This window comes from Phyllostomus hastatus, unplaced genomic scaffold (genome assembly GCF_019186645.2).
Source record: "Phyllostomus hastatus isolate PE091 unplaced genomic scaffold, TTU_PhHast_1.1 phas_scaffold_78, whole genome shotgun sequence".
Taxonomy (NCBI): domain Eukaryota; kingdom Metazoa; phylum Chordata; class Mammalia; order Chiroptera; family Phyllostomidae; genus Phyllostomus; species Phyllostomus hastatus.
This window is the reverse complement of record NW_025334041.1, coordinates 39,448,440-39,471,704: the sequence shown is the minus strand read 5'-3', so window position 1 is coordinate 39,471,704 and position 23,265 is coordinate 39,448,440. Positions and strand designations below refer to the sequence as shown.

At 36.6% G+C, this 23,265-nt stretch overlaps 1 protein-coding gene across 8 annotated transcripts in view; it reads right to left on the bottom strand.

Annotated features, from left to right (window-relative positions):
• CACNA2D1 (calcium voltage-gated channel auxiliary subunit alpha2delta 1) overlaps positions 1-23,265 on the bottom strand; it is a 460,101-nt gene that overhangs the window by 422,319 nt on the left and 14,517 nt on the right. Inside the window, exon 1 of one of the 8 annotated variants that reach the window (XM_045827343.1) lies at positions 7,741-7,872. The exons of the other annotated variants lie outside the window; for them this stretch is intronic. The gene's annotated coding sequence lies outside the window, so the exon portion shown is untranslated. Of the gene's footprint in view, positions 1-7,740; positions 7,873-23,265 lie in introns of those variants that run through there. 8 annotated transcript variants of the gene reach the window in all.

Here is a 23,265-nt window from a genome sequence, read left to right as displayed (position 1 = left end):
TTTCTCTAACTTAGTTCACTTATCATAATGATATCCAGGTCCATAGGCTTTGGGATTTTTTTTTTCAATTTTTTAAAAAGCTTTTAAAACCTATATGGAAAATGTGACAAATGCTATTAAAGTTATCCAAAAAATGCAGGTTGTATAACAGAGGGAGCTGTGAAAGAGGCACAGAGGAAAGGAACTAGCTGGATTATGAAAGACTCACAAGGGGGCTGGGCAAAGCAATGAAAGGAATAGCCTGTGCAAAGTCACAAGGGCAATCTTTAGGTAATAACTACTGGGGGGGTTTTTTGGCACATAATAGCAATGGTCACTTAATCCACAGCCTACAGTATTCCAGGCACTTTATCTGTATTAACCCTCACAATCTCTGTACAGCTTTATTAATATTATTCCCATTTGTTAAGAGATAAAACAAGACCAGAAAGAAGTTCTATCTTAAAAAGTAGGTTGAGGCCCAAGAGTCTGAAATTTATTCTGTGAGCAATGCAAGTTAATGAAATTTTTTGAATAAAGAAAGAGCATGGCCCTGGCTGGTATGGCTCAGTGGACAGAGACTGGCCTGTGAAGGAAAGGGTCACTGGTTCGATTCCCAGTCAGGGCACATGCCTGGGTTGTGGGCCAGGTCCCCCAATAAGGGGCACATGAGAGGCATGTTTCTCTCCCTCTCTTTCTCTCTCCCTTCCTCTCTCTCTAAAAATAAATGTAAAACTTTTTTTTTAAAAAGGGAAACAGAAGAAAGAATATGAATACGTTTGTTGTTTTTTTTAAGATATTAGACTGCAATGTAGAAGACAGACTGTTATGGTTAGGAGACAATGTTAACAGAAATTATAGCATTTACTTGTAGCAATAATTGTAACATTATTTCTATTAACAGAAATAATGAAATTGTATAATTCAGTTAAGAGATGGGAAAAGCTTCATCTAAGCCAATATCAACAGGGACAGAACACAGGGAGAGGAAAAGATATGGCAGTCAATTGATTCCGTGTGGAGGGAGACAAAGGAGCATAGAAAAGGGAGATATTGAAGTGACTGAATTTTCTACAGAACACTCAGAGGGTGACACCCTCAGCCAAGAGAAAGGAAGAGAAGTTCAGACTAAGAAAGGGTGGGGATGGAAAGTGCTCTAATTTTGAACTTCAATGTATCTTCAGTCAAGATACTGGGATAATGACCAGTCTCTGACTGCAGGAAGAATCATCAAAATATGTACCTTTGCACTAGAATGTTTTTGTTAGCACAAGACAGAAAACTCAAATTGCTTACACATTTACTGGAATTATTTTTTATTTATTTATTAAAATCTCTAAAAGTTATATGGACTTCAACTGTGATTTACTTAGGACTCTGGTTCTCTTCCCCTGTCGCTGTTTTCACAGTGCCTTCTTCCTTGTATCAGCACATCACGGTTTTACCTAGGGCGGCCAATTTATGTAGCAATCTTCAATATGACATATACCCTGCAAAATCCAAAAGAAATATTCTCTTCCTTATACATTGAAAGCAGTCCTAGATATCATTCTAATCCAACGTGGGCATCATCCCACCCCCATCAGGAGAATGAGGCTGCACTGATTGGCACGGAACCAGGGCCCCCCTGAACGATATGGATGCTATACAGAGGGTGAAAACTAACATTATTGTTGGGAAAGCAACCCCACTGTCCTCCACTCCCTCCAAGGCAGGCAGAGGTTAACTATTCCATAACCTTGAAAAAGAATGTTTTTTTAAGTTCATATCCAAAAAAAGTATTTTTCTTAGATTTTGCAACTTTTAAAGATTGTTTGAGTTTCCAGTCTTGCCCAAATCCAGCCACACGCCCTTGCCAGATGTAGTGACAATGAAAATATGCAAGGTATATGAGAAAATACATTAATAATGTAAGCACTGAATAGTTTTTGTAAGTGTGAGAGATAAAATTTAGTGCTGTTAGGTAAGAAGACACTTTTTCTCCCCTTTTCTTCGAGCCCCCTGCACTTCCAATCCCCACATCGAGTTAGCAGCCAAAGGACGCCAAAGTACACACCAGAGTCAAATTCTTGGATGGGAGTTCTAAATAAGTTCCCGAGACTCTGGCCAGAAGAGGGACATGGAAGTGGCTGACAGAGGCCTGTGACCTAAAGGAACTTCATGGCTTCAGTGAGAAGGACACAGAGTGGCATGTGCAGGGACATGCATATCTAAGGATCTGCAGCAGCGACAAAGGTGAAAGCGGATAAGCCTCACTTCAAAGGGGACAAGATGAACTCTTCCCTCCCAAAGCCCAGAAACTCATTAGGCCCCCCCACCCCAGTTCAAGTGGGTTAGTGAAGAATCCTCAAATTTACTGTTAGTTGTAAGTAACTAGTTTAAGTTTTCTACTGCTGTTCTTCAAGATGGCTCAAATTTCAAATAAAGTTCAATTATATGGGAATAAGTTTAGTGCTATTTCTTGCATAATTGCTTTTGCATGGATTATAGAACATTTATGTAAAGCCAAACTCTTGAGTTCACATTTGGCACCATTAGAAAACTTTTAATACTCACTCAGTACTTTGCACCCTCAGTCAGTACTACTAATTTCACACAAGCAGAAAAGAAAACCATGAGACAGTACCCTACATCTCCCGTAGTTTCCCTCTGCAGTCAGCAGAAAAGATATCTGCCAGACCAGCCAAGTCCAGAGAGAGCAGTGATTTACCAAACAGGGCCCATCGGAGCACTGAGATTTCAGAATTAGGTTTCAGCATTTGTTGCTGTCGCTCAAGTGCTAAATCTATATTTATTTGGGGCAGTGAGTGGAGACTTAAATAGAAAAGTCCAAAGTATCCAAGATACTTTCCTCTTCTGAGTTAGCTGATTTTGAGAATTACTCTCATTGAGTGACAGTGTTTCAAAACTGGTTGAATAAAATACTACTGGGATTGTAATAACTTTTGTTGAGGTAAACTGGGCGGGTTTGCAAAAAATATTGATATTCCCTTTGTCATTTTAAAAATTATTTGATTAGCCATTTCATATCAGTGTTCTTGGGGGTTCTAAACATACAGTATCTTTAGTGCTGAATGAAAAGTGCTCTCAATTTAAAAGTGATGATTTATGTCTAATGAAGATAATTATAACATGAAAATAATAGACAATTAATGCATTTCTTTTTAAATGTATTATTAATGTGTATATTAAAATTCAGATGAATGATCTAAAATACATAAAATTAAGTTTTAAATTCAATGTACAAACTAAGATGTAAAAATAAGTTAAATTTATGCAAGCAGAGTCACATTTCTAAAGCTGGGAAAATTACTTCTAAGTAAAGGCATTGCAACACTCTGGCCCCCACCAAAAAAAAGAAAAATGACTGTCAAAAACTATAGGAGATAATCAGTAGGAAAACAAAGGATAAAGTCTAGGAATTCGTACCATAGCTGGGTGGCCAGTCTCAACAGTCTGTGGAATTCAGAAGGAGATTTTAAGGAATATGGCTCAGTATGTGCTTATGTATTATATAGTGCAAATGATCAGACTTGTATATTTTGAGCTACCTTTCAAGTGTAGAGATTATAGTTTAAATGGTGTTTGTTGAAAGACCTTCCCCAACCAACCACCAAAGAGGGTCACGCCCTCAATTCTTTCCACTTTAGGGTTTATAGCTGGGGTGTTTGTGTTATACGTAAAAGAAAAAGGATGTTGATAATGGGGGAGGCTATGCTAAGTTGTGCATGTTGGGGGAGGGGCTGTATGGGGAATCTCTGTACTATCTTCCTCTCAGTTCTACTGTGAACCTAAAACTGCTCAAAAAACTAAAGTTTGTTGTTGTTTGTTTGTGTGCTTTAGTTTTCATTTTGGAGAAGCACTCACTCAGAAATCACAGCCTTAGTATTTGCTTCACCATTGTTTTTTTCTGTAAATCTTTATCTACACTACTTGGATTTTTTTTTGTCTTGCTACTTTATTAGTTTTAGACTTTCCCCTTTCTTTTCAACTTTATCCAGAAAATCAGTTTCAGAAATAGAGATTCAATAACTATAATAAATTAACAGTTATGTTTAAATAATTTCAAGTGACAGGTCCACATAACTCACATAAAAACTAATCTCAACATTCAAATATTCTATTTACTATCCCTCTAAAACCATTACAAAAACACCAATAAGGCAGATCTGTTAACGTTAGAGGTCTTCTGTCCACTTGAAGAATGCAACTGGCACAGACAGAATTCCAGTGCAACTTAACGGCTGCCTGACAGTTGTCTTCAACTCTTTGCTCAAGTGTTGTCAGAGGGACTTGCCTACCACCTTCGGCAATATTACCACAAGACAGCACACACACTGGGTGTGTGAGCTTACTTTGCTAGAACTATGTAACACATATCTGAAATTCAAATGGGCAATGGGAGATGGATTTGATATCCATATTTGAGTACCTATACTTGGGTTTGAGTTTTTTATATCACTAGATAAGTAAAATAAGCATGCACAAAATAACTCATATTTCAGTATCTCTATAAAATGCATATTTTATGTATCCACCAACTATTGGAAAATTGCTGATGCTTTCATAATTTACTGACATTTATTTAATAATTTTTTTCTTGGTTATCTGCAGATTGGCCACAAAAACAATGAAGAGCAAAGCCTGCTAAAATTGTGAATAGGGATTCCTTTTAACAAAATATGAATGAACTGCACATGACCAAATATAACAGACTAATAACAATGACAATGACATGCAGTTAAAAAACAGCAATAATTATTATGAATAAGACAGTTTGTATGTGTAGACTATAGATGCTGCTTGGTACTCATAGGGAGTAAAGGTACCTTGGAAACAACTTCACAGCCCCCTACTCAGTCAGTGGTCCAGGGCACACAGTTTGGGTCAGAGTGTGGCACCAAGAAAGCCCAGAAACAGGGGATAATACCTCATGCGGTCAGCATTGCTCTGTGCTCTGGCCATAATATTGACACTTAATGGTCGATAGTTTTTCTTCAAGAATGTCAGCAATCAAGAAAAACAGTTCAAAAAATGCTGGTCATGTTTACTGGATCAATAGATCTTTGCCACAAATAAAAATAACATTATATAACTTAATACATATTTTTCTCTTGCTTCATATAATCCCACTTATCATAACCAATTATAGTATACCACATATTAAAGATTTCATAAGGACAATGTTATATACAATAAGAAATTTATCTCCACACTTAAAATAAAAATTAATAATATTTGGAACACTCAGATGTCACTGCATGCTACATATGAAATCATGGTGACAGAAGATTGTGTGAAACAAAACATAAAGGTTCAAAAAGCACAGATACTCTTCCTATTATTTTTTTTCTTTTCATCTTTCCCTTCCATTTCTTCAAGCCCTTGAGTTAGAACCATCTGGATGAACCACTACAAAAGCCTTGATGATCCCTGGGTAGTTCTCTTCCCCAGAATCCATTGTGTTGTAATTGGCTGTACAAAAACACTGAGAAGGTTACCAGAGGGAAGGGGTGGGATGGTAAAGGGGGCCACACATATGGTGATGGAAGATGATTTGACTTTAAGTGTTGGGCACACAATGCAATATACTGATCAAGGAAATGTACACCTGAAACTGATGTAATCCTATTGACCAGTGTCACCCCAATAAATTTAATAAAAAGAAAGAAAAAGAACACTGAAAAAAAAACTTGGTGAGTTCATTAAAAAAAAAAAAAACACCAAGAAGGACCCAATTATCTGAGGCTGATTCAATAATAACATATATAGAAGGTGGATGCTGTCTTGCTGCTCTTTATCTCCCAAGTGTGTAGCACAGCATATTACACAAAGAGACTTCTAGATTAAAAGTACTCATTAATGCAATTCTACTCGCAGGGACTAGACACTGTGTAGAGCACAACATGTGGTCAATGAATAGTTTATAAATAAGTAGGCACTTTTTATTGAACTGATATAACTTATACATGCCTGCCTGATAAACCTTCTAAAATAACTCAAATATATTCTCCCTTCAAAAATCTTCAATGGCTCCCCTCTTCCACCAGGATGCCACCCTCCTCCTTTGTCTTCCTTTGGTCTCTTCCCACTATCCCTGTATACAAGGCAACACAGCTGAGTGATGCCTTTGATATCAGAGTGGATGCTGGACTGCATTTGAAACTTGACTCAATAACTTACTAATGTGTGATAGTATAAACTCTTTGAACCTCACTTTTTACTCAATAAAAGTAATGAACTCCTCGCAAAAGTTGCAATCATAAGATAATAATAAAAAATGTACTTAACAGATGGGGCACATGGAAGATGAATTGTATGAACTGTTACTACTGCAATAACTTTCCTTTTCAATCAGGTTGTATACTCCTTACCTTTGCTTTATATGGGCCCCTGCTAATTTGAAGCATGGCGAGGTTTAACCTATTTTACTCGCACCTACATTGTTCATTCTATAAGGCCAGTCAAAAGCTACCCTTTTAGATAAACATCATATTCAAGTTCCAGGCAGCTGTAAACACAAGGGGCCGTCAGCTAATTAGGGGTGGTCCCAAGACAATGTGACTCAGTGAGGAAAATTTATCTATAGGGGAAAGACCAGACAGGTCTGAGGTAGGACCCAATCTCAGCCCTTTAAAGCTACCAACAAAACTGCAGAGACTGAAGCTTTAAAAGAAAAGCTGTGATGGGAAGGATTGCAAACCTTCTGTGAATGCTTCATGACCACAGGTGCCCTGAATTGTTACTCTTCCTGAATTCAGCATAGCCCATATAACTTTAGAACATTAATTACTTAAGATATATCTATAATTCCCTATATTCTAAATGCTTTAAGAAGAAATAAAATGCTAGATTGCTTAGGCGCTCTCTCTGTCAGTGTCGTCTACATGGTAGGTATTCAACAAATATCTGATTGACACTTATGCATAGATTATCAGGTAATGAAAACCTATTTTTACTGCCAGTATGTCTTAAAATATGTTATATTCTGCAGGTCATGCAATCCAAATATAATAAGATATATATAATTCTGAATGCACAGCTATCCAGTGGAGTTTTCTTAGTCAATGATTCCCTACCCTGGCTACACAATAAAATCACCTAGGGAGATTTTTTTTCTACATACCAATGCCAAGCCAATTATCACAGTCTCTAGGGTAGAACCTAAGCACTTGTACTCGTTGGAAATTTCCTAGGAGATTCAAATGTGTATCTGTGCTATAACCCCTCTGTCTCTCCCATAATTCCAAAGAGCAACATGAACTGCTGATAGTTCCAGAGAAAGTCAGTGTCTAAAACCTCTTCTGCTCACTATTGTTCCCTGAGTTTTAAATATTTAAGTATTTGAAACTCTGACTCTTACCAATACCTTTTAAATTGCTACACTTACTTTGTCTTGAGTAAATACCATTCTATGGACAAATATCTAAGTAATATCTAAGTAATAGTTCCTCTGATTTCTTCAGAAACATACACACATGCACACTTTTAACAACAAAAAAAATGTGTTCTGCCTTTATCCACCTCCAAAAATGGTATGTTTGTGAGGTTTGGGACATTTACCATAGCTTAGGTTTTGTAAGGGAGCCTGAAATATTCCATTTCATCCTTTCCTTATGAATCAATCCATCACAGCAGTTTAATCCATTCTTTATTAAATTTTTAGCACTCCTGCACCACTCTATCCAACACCCTTTCATTTTGATTGGCTTAGCCTCAAGAAAAAAACTAATACTTGTTAAGAAGCAGTAGAAAAATTACCTCTCTTATGACCTCAGTGGGCTGAAGACGTAAGCTGTATCTGGGGCAGCTGACGCCAGACAACTGCTTGCTGCTTGCGACACTTAGGAAGTCCCTCACACCTGTCAAAGGAGGCCGAGACCGCCAAAGAGAGGGCGCGACTGACTGAGCAGGAGCTTAAGGGCAAACAATACTCCCGACTGCTGCTAGCACAGCTCTAAAAATAAAGCTACAAAAGCATTGAGAAGGCAGAATGAATTCTTAACACTTGTTCTCTTCTATTTTAGTCTTTTACGAAGCAGGTGACCTCAGTACCAAGCAATGAGTTTTTCAATGTTCTATACCCCTCACTTTCAGAAATGATCCTCTGTTGTGTTGATCAAGACAATTCATCCCAGCTGTTGCAAATTCATAATCACAAAGAGAATCTTTTTTAATCTTTCAAGACTACTCATAGGATTACATTCTAAAAGCAGGTTCTTTGATACTCATTTGTGTCTTTGAAGATTGCTTTCATATGTATTATTATGGGGAAAATGTTTATTCTATTAATACTTAATTTATTTTGAGGAGACTCTAATCTAAGAAGCAAGAGTTAAAAGTCATTGATATATCTGGAGAAATGATAGTTTAAATGTCCTGCATTTAAAAATTACTTGTCTAGATAAAGAAAAGCTATAGATTCCCTAAGAACATCTTTAATGACCCAAACAAGGTCATCCTTATTTTAAATACTGTTTTCAGTGCTTGGCACCTGAGCAGTTCTGCATGAGAGGACAACATAATTTTGCGGCTGAGAGCAAGTCTGGAATCAGACAGATCAGAGCTGTGTGTCTGTGGCACCACCACCATCTATGTAGACCAGTCAGGTTTTCCAACTGCTCAGGACCTCTGCTTCTTCTGCTTCACTTATAAAAGAGAAAAGAAATTCTGTCACCGTTTTCTAGGGTTGAGTTCAGAATTAAACATGATAACATAAATAAAACAATAGCATATTACTGACACCTAGCACTCAATTATGCTTATTGCCAACAACAAATTATTAAGTAGCTGATGATCAAAAACTCAAGAAGCAATTATTTAAACTGCTGTAGACATTATCTAATAGGCTCATAATATTCACATCCAAGAATCCAGACTCTCAATGCCTCTTTTTTATACAGGTGCACGGACACTATGCCTCTGCCCATTTTTCTGGTTTATAAAGCAGAGGAGCTAATAGGGGTGGGAAATATCTTGGGAATGTTCTTCCACAGTAAACCTCAAGAGAGGAACTTCTGCATTTTGGTAATTTCTCACAACATATGTCTAAATTTGATAAAATGTCGATATGATTTCACATAAATTGAAAGTGTCTCAAGATGTTAAATTCCTTACCTCAAGTGGAAACTAAAACTAAAATGCACATGCGCACACACACACCATTATCTTTATAATTGCCTTCCTCTTCTCACCAGAAGCAGGATACAGAAATGGGCATGTTATAGACATGATGGAATGTAAAAACACAAAACACAACACCCAAGAAGCACTGACAACACAGGACACTGTGGAGTTTCTGTCCTTCACTCACATGACTGGGTGGCTCACTGGGAACTGTGCTCGCTGCCATGGCCCAGCATCATGAGATGGGATCCTACCAAAAATCACTAGCCTGAGAGAAGGGCAAAATTCAAAATATGAAGAAAGGTTTGGGTATGGCTTTCACACCATCATAAAGTTGTAAAGCCGTAAATTGAACCATTAAGTCAGGGACTAAATCTCAAACAATATAATTGAGTTGCTACCCATGAGAAGATCACATAAGAAATAACCTTACAAAGTAAACTTTGATAAAAAAAATATAAATGGCCTTGTCTCTCCTCTGGGTTCTTGACCATTCTTCCCAGAGACTATTGAGTGCCAATTATGTGTTTGTGCTTGTGTGTGAAGCTCTCTGTGCCTATAACACACCATTCTCTCTGATTTGGATCTAAAAGATAGAAATCAGTTGTTAATCTGGTAAGTAGTAGTTTTATTGTTGAAATTATATATAAAGATTTTAGCCCTGGCTGGCGTAGATCAGTGGATTGAGCGCAGGCTACGAACCAAAGTGTTGCAGGTTCAATTCCCAGTCAGGGCACATGCCTGGGTGGCAGGCCATGACCCCCAGCAACCGCACATTGATGTTTCTCTCTCTCTCTTTCTCCCTCCCTTCCCTCTCTAAAAATAAATAAATAAATAAATCTTTTTTAAAAAAAGAAATACATATTAAATTGCTTCTTGCTTTACTCTTTATACTTGAAAATATCAATTCTTGATATAAGTGGGAAAAATATGCAGAAACTTATGTTTAAAGAATGCTTGAAATTCAAAGTCTATTTAGAGAAAAACTGTCCATCCCCCTTGAATTTATCAAAACATTTTGTTAAGCTCAGAATTAACTAAAACATTTCCCAAGTTGCTCCAGAGATGTAGAATGATGAGAAGAAGATGCTCTAAAATGCTTATAAGCCATTTAAAGAACTATTAACAGTTTGCTAAAGGTGAGTTAAAGTATTTTAACTATAATCATTTTACCTTAAAAATTAAAGAAATGTTATTTTAATTAGTCCACATATCTATGTGTACCTGTGACACAAACTAAACAGATTTTCAAAGACTACATTAATATTTCTGAGATAACTTTTCTGGGCAGTCCTAAATTAGACATTTCTTAGTCAATCACTCTTTATCTTCTACATTTTGAATGAGGAGCCACTTTTATATCTGTGCAAAAGGAACTCTGTATGGACTTATTAATTTTCCTTCAAAAACATCTAACATTTACCTAAAGGAAAATAGGTCATCAGCAAGTTTATTTCTACTCATGCCCTGATTTCTCAGCCAAAGCAGCAATGTGTCTGCATTTTCTGGCCTGGGCCATCTCTCCATCTCTGCCTGGCTGCATGTGTCTCATCCATTTGACCAACATCTCCCTGAGGAGCTCCAGGACAATGGCTGATGGGTTTGGCTCAAAGGCTCCACAATACTTTAAAAAAATAAAAGGACCTTATTCTATTATGCATCATTTCTGGAAAGACTTACTGAGTTTTACTTTACATTCTTACTTATAATCATAACACCTATAAACCCAAAATATTTTTTAAAAGATTTTATTTATTTACTTTTAGAGAAATGGAGAAGGGAGGGAGAAAGAGAGGGAGTGAAACATCAATGTGTGGTTGCCTCTAGCACACCCAGTACTGGGGATATGGCCTTAAACCCAGGCATGTGCCCTGAATGGGAATCAAACCAACGATGCTTTGGCTTGCAGGCCTGTGCTCAATCCGCTAATCTACACCAGCCAGGGCAACCCAAAATATTTTAGGAAAAAAACAATAAAAATAAAATAAAGCTTTAAGATAGGACATGTAAATGCCTAATTGTTAAATATTGTTATAACTATTTTGTAAATTATCTAAGGTACAATCTTGTTATATTGATTCTTTTTTTTTTTTTCAGGGACTAACACATTGCCTGGGCCACGGTTGGCAATGTTTATTAAATTATTTTATTAATTGTATTAATGATTGTGTATGCATATATATTACATATACATATATACATATAGATGCACATACATACAATGAGACTATACAATGAATTACTTTATTAATGAGGATATATTATCATGAATAGCATTTATAACTTACTTTAATCCATCAGCCAGAATTCTACTCAATGAAATGCTAGGATAATAAATCAAGATGTAATTTTCACCTAGTCACCACTTCATAGTCACAGCATAAAATTCCGCTGTCTACATCAGATGGTATCTAACCTGCATTTCAAATACAACATGAGCTCAACAAAAGTCAAGTCCTGAAGAAAAGGCTGACCACCAACCTGGACAGGAAGTTAACGTTATACAAATCCAACACAGTGGCTTAGTGAGGAAAATGAATAGCCTAATATCACATGTCAATATTGTACTCTGGAGTTTCAAAGTATTCACATAAGCATTGCCTCATGTGAATGTCACAATGCAGGGAGCTTGGTAAGGTAGAGTGTTGAATGCATTGTAGTGATGAGGAAAAGGATACTGAGACATCAAGCACTGTACCCATGGACCCATGTCTAGCATGAAAGCCAAAAGTTACAAGTGAGCTACACACACTATAGAGCTTGCTAAATGATGCATCAAAGAAGGAAACATAAATAGTGGGAAGAACTACTAAATATAACTCCAGAAAATGAAATATTGCATATTAATGTGTGGGAAGCAAGAGTAGCAATGAGCATTAAAGACACGCATCAAGCATTCTAATCCAGAGAGAACAGGGTGAAAAGAGTGTCAGCTCCTGAAAGAATACACACAGTATTGATTCAGCCTGCAAGTGTTTTTGATCCATTCTAGGGAGGTGTATGTGTCCAGAATGTTTATTACAAAAATGTTTTCTTTAAGAAAGTGAACCTAGTTCTAGCACTAATAGTTTAGAGTAAGCCTGACCTCTGATTCTATAAGACTACACACCCTGGGAATGTGCACCTCTGTGGCACTGTGTACTTAATGCACTGCTTATAGCCACATATTTGTACTTATAATCACATCATTAGCATTCTAAAAATGTACATGTTAACAAACTCATACTATTCAAATTTAAAAGGTCCCAAAGTAAAAGGACTATTACCACAGTACATTATTTTAGAAGAAGAAAATAAAAACCTTCCAAATTAGCCTCCTTTTGTTCAATAAATACATCTTTAAAAGCCTAAGCATTATGTTTATTTCTTGGGAAGTCTGTCTGGCAAGAATCATGCTATTCACCTACCACACAATTTCCAAATCTGGAGCAAATCCATCAATGCTGTGCCAGAGAAAGAGTACAGGATGAAACATAAGATGCAAGTCTCCCTTCGTAAGAGAATGCTAGAAAAACTCCCTAGGCATCAAGTCTGGGACCTGCATAAAATTACCTGGAAATTTTACCTGTAAGACCTAAAAAACAACCTACAATGCATATTTTGGGAAGTATAAATATAGAAAGCATTCATAATTAAATGTTCTAAAGAAATTATTTTTAATGATATCTCATTGAAAATGTTTCATTTTCATAGTATAATGGTATACTATAATACCATTATAGTATTTATTGTATATGATGACAATACTATGCTCCACCAGGCCTTAACTGTCTGAATGTGATATCATGACTAACCCAACAGAAGGATGAAGTATGTATTAGTGTAATGCAGTTGCTGTAACAAAGTACCAGAAACATATTGTCTCATAGTGCTAAGGGCCAGAAAACCAAGATCGAGGAGTCAGCAGGGCCATGCTCCTTCTGAAGGTGTTAGAGAAGGATCTCTTCCAGGCCTCTCTCCTTGCTTCTGGGTAGTTCCTTGGCTTGCAGCAGCAACTCCAATCTTTATATGACACTCTCCCCCTGTGTGTGTCTGGACCCAAATTTTCTCTTTTGAATGTATATTTGCCATCTTCTAATACAGTCCACCTTACTCCAGAATGACCTAATCCTAACTAATCATATCTGTAAAGACCCTAGTTCTAAATAAGGGCATGATCTGAGTTTCTGAGAGTTAGAACTTTAACATATAAATTTGGAAAAAATACAAGTCAACCCACAGCAGTGTCCCTTGCAGGGACTCACAAGTAGTCTCACAGATAATGAATAAATTAGGATTGTTCTTCATATTAATAGTTTGCATAACTTGGTAATTCACAACTATTTAAAATTATAAACCTCTAGTCTGAAATACATAGCAAATATCTCATTTCTTTTTTTAAATATTTTATTTATTTATTTAGAGAGAGAAGGAAAGAAGGAAGAGAGGGAGAGAAACATCAATGTGTGGTTGCCTCTGGCACTCCCCCAAGTTGCCTCTGGCAGTCGCCCACAACCCAGGAACGTTCCCTGACTGGGAATCGAACCAGTCTCTCCCTGGTTCACAGGCCAGGGCTCAAACCACTGAGTCACACCAACCAGGGCAAATATCTCATTTCTTAAGGTACTTAAGGGAAAGAATACATCTAGGATATGAAGAAGCTAAAAATAAGTTTCTAAGTCATGTTTTTTAAAACATATCCACAATCCAAACATATGTATAGATGTTTGTTAATATTCAAATATTTCCCCTATATAGTGCATATATAGAGTAAAAACATAGAATCTGAATTTCCTAATATGATACCACAACTGTATGACATACTGATAAAATAGCCTGGGCGCAGGGTAAACATATAATTTGTTGTCTGAACATGGACACCTTTGAGAGTGAAGGGTTATTATTATTTTTTTAAGACTTTATTTATTTTTAGAGAGAGGGAAAGAGAGGAAGAAAGGGAGAGAAACATAGATGTGCAGGAGAAACATCAACCAGTTGCCTCTTGCACACCCGCAACTGGGGACCTGGCTTGCAACCCAGGCAAGTACCCTGACTGGGAATCGAACTGGTGACCTCTCAGTTTTCAGGCCAGCCCTCAATCCACTGAGCCATACCAGCCAGGGCTGAGGGGTTATTATTAACAATTAGGATGGATAAACAGGCAGAAACAAAAAGGGTCCTAGTCAAACCCAACATGAGGGTTAACAAAAGGAAGAGCTGGGCTGAAATAAAATGCTGGTAATTACAGGATACTTTTTACCATATGTGTCTGTAGTAGAAAAAGGAAAGGCAGGGATTATTATGCTGATGTATGAATACTGAATGCCTAAAAGAAGGGAGAAAATGTGTGGAAGTGCACTAGATTTTGCATAGAGTGTAAGTGTAATGTATTTATGTTTTGTTAATAGTAGTATTAGAGAGGTATCATAGAGAAGACTGTGTGAAAAGGAGACATAAAAGTGGACCTTTCTAGGCTCTCCTAAGCCAGTGAGAGAAGGATGGCTATGAAACATTTCAAGAGTGCTATTTAAGTCAAATAAACTAGAAAGATAAAATATCATAGTATTTGTTTGCAGATAGGAAAACAAAAGGCAGAGAAATTACTCTTTGATTGAATAAAGGAAAAAGATTATCTTGGACCCGAGATTCTGCATTTCCATTTTCCCTCTTGCAATAACAGCATTGCCTCCTAACCAACGTAGAAAGTGCACACTAGTGTTAAGTCTCCACACTCCACCACTTTGTGTTGTCATTCTTGTCCATACACTGGCCTTAAAGAGAACCAGCATGTAGCTCTCCTCCACTCACAATAAAAGTAGATGAGCAAAAATGTCCTGGTATTCTTTTCATGCTCATGAAGATATTTTTGGTGTGTGACCAGTCCAGGCCAGCCCTATAAAATTTTAAAGCTCTATGTAAGACAGAACACTATACAATCGCCTTCAAATAAAGCTTAGTAGTAGAGTGAGATGGTCCCAATAATGCTCGTATTTGGGGGGGTGTGAGGGGAAGGGAAGTCTCTGTTAATTATTTCCCTTTTTAAAAATTAAGCATTTTCAGCCAAGAAAAATCTTCATTAGTTTACTGTGCAGCTTCCCCAGAAGAAACAAATACCCCTGACAAGAGTGTGTGTCCGCATTCATCACGATTTGCCCACAGGCCACCTTGGCAACTGTCCAGCTTTTCTGGTATCTACAAAGCATTTTCCACAACATGCAACAAGGACAGGATAGATTGTCTCATATCCGCTCCAGACCCAGCAGGAAAGAACAGATACCAGTATACTTCTGTTAAAGATATATTTCACTGCAAAACTTTCCTTCAGGAAATTCACAGATCTCCAGGAACAGAAGAATTTCACCCTTGTACATCTGATAATACATCAAATAATTACACTTCCCACTTCACCAAGCACTACATTTAACAACTAAATTCAGAAAATATTTTGAACTAGCCAATTTACCTTTTTTAATAGCATACATAGTATCTGGGATTAATGAATACAACTCATTGATGTGACAAAACATTTGCAAAATGCAAACAGCACGTCAGTATTTGGGGAGCGAACCAGATATGGGCACAACTGGCAACAGGAAAACACATCATGAGCCAATTTATTATTCAGTTTACGTTTAGATCAGTGGTTCTCACCCAGGGGTGATTTTGCACCACAACTGACATTTGACAGTGTCTGGAGACATTTTTTATTGTCTTAACTTGGGAAGAGGTTGCTATAGGGAGTGACCAAGTGCAGAAACCCAGATGCTACTAAACATCCTACAATGCACAGGATATGCCTCCAGTACAAAGAACAGTGATGTTCAAAATGTCAATAGTTCCAAGCTTGAGAAACCAGCCTAGATTATGAAAAAAAAATTAGTGACTGTATATATCACTAACGTGGTAATATCATCTTGGTGCATTCTAATAGACTTCAATAATTATTTTGGGTCAAGTTTTTCTGACTTTTCTATAATTATGAATTGTCAACAAATACTATAAACATATTATGAAATACAATCAAATATTATAAAATTAAAATAAAATAGCCTAGCCTTTATCATGCTGTATCTGAATTTAGGAGTGACCAGGGGCTGATAAGAAATATAAATGAGTCAAATTAAATTGCATATAATATTAACTGAGGATTCCAAAACCCTCTTAATTTCAGGTTTCACCCCATTACCAACTCATGACTTTCTTTTCTTTATAAAATAAAATGCTGCTTTTAACCTACTACATCATGAAGGGCAGAAACAGAACAACTCTCACTGTGAGATAAAAGCATGAGAAAAGCTTTCAGAAATGTAGCTAACTGGATAACTGGAGGTAATGAGACAATTCAATTCTGTCTCTTAAAAAATGTTAAAATATCTTCTCTGTGATACATTTTATGGAAAAACTGCTTTAAATGTTTTTAGGTCCTTGTTTCTTTACTTTAAACAACAACTTTACAGAGTACTTGCCTTTAATAAATTTGTATTGTGTTTTATGTGGAACATATTTTCTATCCTCAATGTACAACAACATAAAATAGAAAAATCAGGGCAGAAAAAAAATTATCAGGTCACACTTCCCTCTACCTTTGGTTGTATGAATTAGTTCTTTAAGTACATAATTCAATTTTTCTCTTACACTTCTTCAAGTGCATGTCCTTCAGAGCATCTCTATCCTTATCCTAACAGTCTGTGCCTCTTAACCTACCATTCTGCAATCCCATCAGCATTTTTATAAAATAGCACTCTTGCTTTACTATTATAAAGTACTGCATATATCGACAGTAGTTCTTCACTCGCCTTGCTTGGCTTATCATCACTTTATCATGTGTCACTGATAGCTATTTTAAGTGATATCTATCTAAAATGATCACTTCTTTAGAATAATGTCTGACGTATCTGAAGCTAGGCAGAAAACCCCAAGAAATCATCTTTTCAAAACAACTTCTATGACTATGTCCAGACACTGGTGAGCAAACTTTCGAGCCCAGATATTCCTCTTCTGACACGGTGTTTGGCAGTTGCAATCATGAGTCAGGACAGAACTACAGAAAAGTCCTCTCTTTAAAAATATGGTCTCTTTATATGGCCTACACATTAGGGATTTATCTGTGCTGATTAACTCCCTTTAAAATGACACCTCTAGAAAGATTTTGTTTATTCAATGGTTTGGGAAAGAAGAGTTCCTTTGAATTTTTTTAAAAGGTGATGGAGGATAAAAACAGATAGTTGATCAACAAAGGGAGAGCTCATGGATATTTGATCCACTAAGAATGGAGTAAATAAATGTAGTGGGGAAGAGAAGCCACATTTCAACACAGTTGGTGAGGGCCTCCTATACTACTAAATCTAATAATATCCAGGTCACTTCCCAGGCACTCACCTGGAGGCAGGACTGGCTCAGAAATAATCAGATCACTTATGCATACACGTGCCTTAATTCACAATCTAATTAAAAATGAGAATGGTTAGAGATGTGAGCAACACAAAGACTTTCATTTCAAGATCATCTAAGGTCAACAGAATAATTTCATAGATAATTTGGAATCAAGACCCTGACCTCATAAAAATTCCATGATGCAGCAAAAGTTTTGGTTGCCTCATCCATATATTTTCTTTAAACATATTTTGCCTTCCTGTTGCCCCATGCAACTCAAATAAAAAGGCTTAACCAACCCCTAAGGAAAGCTGCCGACATCTGCTTTAAATTCTCAGCCACATTTTTGGCCAAATTGAAATATATTTAATTAAAATATTCATGTATAAGGGCCATCTTGCCAAGATGTTTTAACTATGCACATATAAATGTAATAGTAATTAATATTTTATTGCAATAATTAACTATAATATAATGGTTACTAAGGTGTTATACAATTTCCACTGGTAAGATTTCAGCAGGCTTCTCAGAATCATGGCCATTGTAATGTTCTAAATCACACATTCTCTTTCATGAAGGGGATTTTTAAACTATATAGAAACAATTACGATTTTCACTATGTAAAATCCATGAAGTTATGTTATAAGGGAATTTATCAATCAAGTATTTTTTGTGAGCTAATCCTGAAAATCACCCAGAAGGCCAGTTTAGCAAGACTCTGTCAATACTGTTAACATGGCCTTGTTCTTGCCCTGACATCCTAGCCTAACGTCCTAGCCTGACATCCTACCTGGGAGATGTAGCATCTTTGTAAAAAGATCTAGTTTAATCCGATTAGTTTTAAGTGACCCACTAAAGAACAGAAAAGAACCCTTCAAGAGATTCTTAAAACACATAAACTCTGATATTCTTAGGAAACTAGTTTATCTCAATTGTCTGGAAAACTCTATAAAAAATCCTTGAGAAAACTGTTCAGGAATAAGTGTACAGTGACAATATAACTCAGAAGAGACTGCACGGGAAGTCATAAAATAAAGTGCTGATAACCTTGTTGTACCCATCTTTTGCCAGAACTTAACATGCCTCAGTTTCATTAGGTAAAAACCCTACACGCTATTTGAGAACATCTTGGGCACCACCTTCAGAAAAATCTCCAGTCAAACCAGGAGAAAACAAGACAAATAGACTGTCAAAAATTCATGTTTTTTTATACATTTCAATTACAATGAACACAGATACCTAAGGAGAAAAAGTTTGCAATTCTCAGTGCTTACTGCTTACTTACTCAGTGCTTACTACTACATGAGAACTACTTTAACAAAATTTTAATTTTAATTTTAATTGTCTTGTGCAAGAACCATATTGTTTGATTTTGGATGTGTTTCAGTACAGTGAGAATGTTATACTTTTATGCTTTGGCAGACATTCTCAGATCTGAGATACCAATGGAGATTTTTTTATACAGCTTCAGTCTCACAGGCCAAGTACACTTTACACAGACCCTGTTTTTAAAACACAAAGTGTAAAAAAATGCAGCACGCCTCAGGTAGGGCAGTCCTTCCTTTCACTGCAGCACCGAGATATTTGTTTTACTTACAGCAAGCATTTACATGCATTGGAAATAGAAAATGTCCACAAGAAAATACAATAGAAGTCAAACTTGCTTGTAAATAACATAAAATTCTAGTCAGAAACTACAACATGTAACAATCTGAAATAGGAAGCTCCTTCCAAACCAAAACATGATGATTGCTTTAAGGAAAAAAGTCCTAGCTATCCAGCAGCCTAAACCAAAGATAAGCAGTGAAGCAGGTATATCATCTGTAAAGACTCATTTTTAAAATATGACAATCTTCCACTTTAGTATTTTAATGCCATTTTCAAACTGAAAACAGTAGTCTGGTTACCTTGAGTAGGCAAACCAGTTAAACTAGAGTTAACTCAGGTTGTGCTCTGCAGATCTAGCTGAAGAGTAAGTTTGGGCATGGAGAGAGCTTCGACACTTGTATAAACGTTTGAAAAAGTAATGTTATAACTACCAGATCTAATCATTATAAAACAAGCACATCTTTTTAAATTCCACTTTTCCGTTAATTGATTTTTCATTGTGTTCTTCAACAATAAACATTTGCAATGAATATGAAATTTATGAAAATAAATATACTCTATTAATTTAGAAGAATTAATACACTGAATTGGATGATTATTCTGACCAGAATCTCCAGGTGTTAGCAAATTAATTAATGCTAATGGTATAACAAGACAAATCCTGAACAAATCAGATAATCAGTAGTACTTTCAAACAAAATGTCTAGGTATGCATAGAGTACCCGGATGCAGAAGAGGAAGGGCCCTTTTTTTAAGGTAAATTTACTGAGCACCCACTACTTAGGTATTCTGAAGAAGGATTTTTAGGGTGATCTCTTCTTTGAAAAGCAGAAGCCATAGCTAATCTCCTAAATCTATAATATACTTAAGAGGATAAGTTCTATATGATACTTTAGGTTATATGAACATTTCTGCATTAATATTTTATACTCAGGGCACTAGTTAGAAAGGTTACCATTCCATACATACATATTTTTAAAAAAACAGATGCAGGTTAGGATTTTAGAAAAATCACCCAGTTTATACAGGCAGGGAGATACACATAATTTCAGGAGAGATCTAAACCTTCATAAAAAATAAACGTGAATTTGGGAATAGCTTAATCCTTTACATGTCAAAAGAACTGTCTTATAATTTTTCTACACATTGTTGGCAATAGTGTAAATTGACTTAGACCACAGCACGTATTTTTTTTTCTGTAGAGGTGAAAAGTTCAGCCAACACTAGTAATGAGTTGTTAACGAGCTACTGGAATTTACCTTCCTTACAGGGTGGATCAGCATCAAGGTATTAGCAAAGCAGAATTGCCCTGGAGGAAAATAAAAATAGTATGGCACCTGACTGCTTCTAAGAAGTGTCAGTTAGTGAACGTGTAAAGTGGAAAACAAATGCGTATTCCTGTTCATTTTCTAATTTTTGGTGTCTTTATGATGGTTGTCTAATAATAAAACCTGTGGCAGTAAGAATGGTAAGATGGCTCCCATAGACCATCCACTCCCTGGAGTGGGGGGTGGTGCGGCCTGTGATTATTAAGGGAAGTCACTTCCATGACTGGGTGATGTTTTATGGTCAAGAGTGAAGGGATTCTGTAGACAGAAGATCCCAAATTATTTGATTCTGAATTCATCAAAAGAAAGATTATTGTGGATGGGCTACTTAATTAGTTGAAAGTTCTTAAAAGAGAGATTGAAGAGAGATTTTCCGGCTGGCCTTTCAGAAAACAGTGAGCTGCCACGTGTGAGAGGACCTTTGAGAGGGCTTGTGGAAAGGAAATTCAAGTGACCTCCGGCAACTGAGAATAAAGGGAAGGAGGGTGGAGGTATTCCTACAACCTCAAGGGAGTGTCAACAACCACAGAAGCTTGAAAGAAGAACAGAAAGTAGCCTCAGAAAGGAATGCAGGCCAGTGAACCACCTTAGTGAAGCCCTGTGAGACCCTGAGCAAAAGACCCAGCTAAGCCATGGCTAGACTCCTCACCATGGAAACCGTGAGAAAAGGAATGTACATTATCTTAAACTCCAAGTTCGTAGAAGTATATTACACAGCATAGAAAATACTAAACTGAAATAAGTAAATGAATCTAGATTACTGAATTCTAAACAAGTGACTCATTCTATCAATCTTCAGAGAAAATGTCTTTATGAAGATTCTGTCGAGTTTGTTTCATTCACTGTACTTTGTTTTTTTTAATTTTATTTTTTATCACCCCATACTTTATTTGCTTTATTTTTTTCCTTTGTTCTCTCACCTACCCTTCTTTCCTTCTTTTGCTTTTTTCAAGCGTTTTAAGAAAATCCCAAGTCATTTCACTCCTACATAATCCTCTATAAAACATGGACTTTTTTTCCCTCTCTCTCTCCTCTTTATTCATTTATTTTAGAGACAGAAAGGGAAGGAGAAAGAAAGGGAGAGAAACATCTGTGTGAAAGATATATCCATTGATTGCTTCTCTCACACCTCCATCCAGGGACCTGGCCCTCAACCTAGGAATGTGCCCTGACTGGGAACCAAACTGGTGACCTTTGGTCTGCAGGCCAGTGCTCTATCCACTGAGCTGCACTAGCTAGGGCTCAATCACTGTACTGTAAATTATTTGTCAGTCTTTGATCTCTTTTGTGTAATCTCATTAACCTTATTTTTTTTGCATAAATGTTGATGATTGAACAGTTTTCCTAACTACTCTCATTTAACCACAACATTACACTAGGAGAAAAGCTAATCAACTGGGCACAAGGAGAGGCCACACTTTATGTAATTCCACACACATTTCAAAACTTCAAGATGCATGATGAGTTCTAACATAAGTTCTTGAAAAAGTAGAACTGATATTTTAAACGGTTTAATTTATACTCTTTTCTTTAAAACTCCATAATATTCATTTACTCATCATGTTAAGATACAATATGTTCATTGCTCCTCTTCAAAGAAACAAAAGCACCACTCTAGGTTACACAAGCATCACAGTTATTGATGATGTTGTTTTAAAGTCGCCATGTTTAGAGTTTGCATCAATTGCTAGAAACATATTGTCAAAAAGAACATCTAGGGGCTCTCTGACAGAACTGAAATCATCAGGTAACAGTGGGCCACTAACATTATCTCTCGGTACACAAGAATGCAAGGTCACTCACTGCATTATATATTTCTTAATACTAGTATATCCTTCGATCAGATGAGGAAAGAAGCCGGGTACCATACTATGCTTTAGTGTAATTTAAGGGTAGCACAGAGTGTTAAAAGAGAGAAAAATGTCAAACTTCACCATTTTTCAAAAATATCATGAGAAAGGAAACTAAAATATGAGGCCAGGGTTAGAGCTTTTCAAGAGCATTCCCACAGACACAGGGGTAACTCAAGCACTGTAGCACTCACATTCCGAGACCCCAGTGGATGCCTGAAACCATACATAGTATCAAATTCTGAGTATGCTGTTTTCCCTATACATGCATTCCTATGATAACATCTAACACAAATTAGGCACAATAAGAGATCAACAATAACTAATAATGAAATAGACCAATTATAAGAATATTCAATACACTGTGATGAAAGTTACAAATTTTTTGGACTATAAGACGCACCCCCACCCCCAATTTGAGAGGAATAATGGTTGTTAATGCTGCTGTTGAGTTCTGTTCACATTTACATTGGTGAAATATTATGTTATTTATGTTATCAAATATTTTACCACATGAAATTTTGAAATTTTGTTTCAAAATTTTTTTCATATTTTCCTCCTCTAAAACCTAGGTGCATCTTATGGTCCAAAAATACGGTGTGTGAATGTGGTCTCTCTCAAAATACCGTATTTACCTGGACGTACAAAGTGGATATGCCGAACAAAGGAGTGATTCAAATCCTGAGTGGGATGGAGTGGAACAGTGTGGGATTTCATCACGTTGCTCAGAAAGGCACTCAATTGAAAAGTTATGAATCGTTTAGTGCTGAAATTTCCCATTTTACCCTTTCAGACTGCAGCTGACCTCAGATCTTTGCAACCATGGAAAGCAAAATCATAAATGAGGGAGGATGAGTGCTCCAAGAAAGATCTAGTGATGCTCAAAGGGCATGTGAGTGGCAAGTATGAGACACTGAAGGCTAAGTTGTTAGGAAATAGTTGAGTGTTGAGCAATTAGATGCTAAATTACAAGCAATTGGGAAGTGCTAAAGTCAGGAATTCTTCCTCTCAGGCTGTTTCCC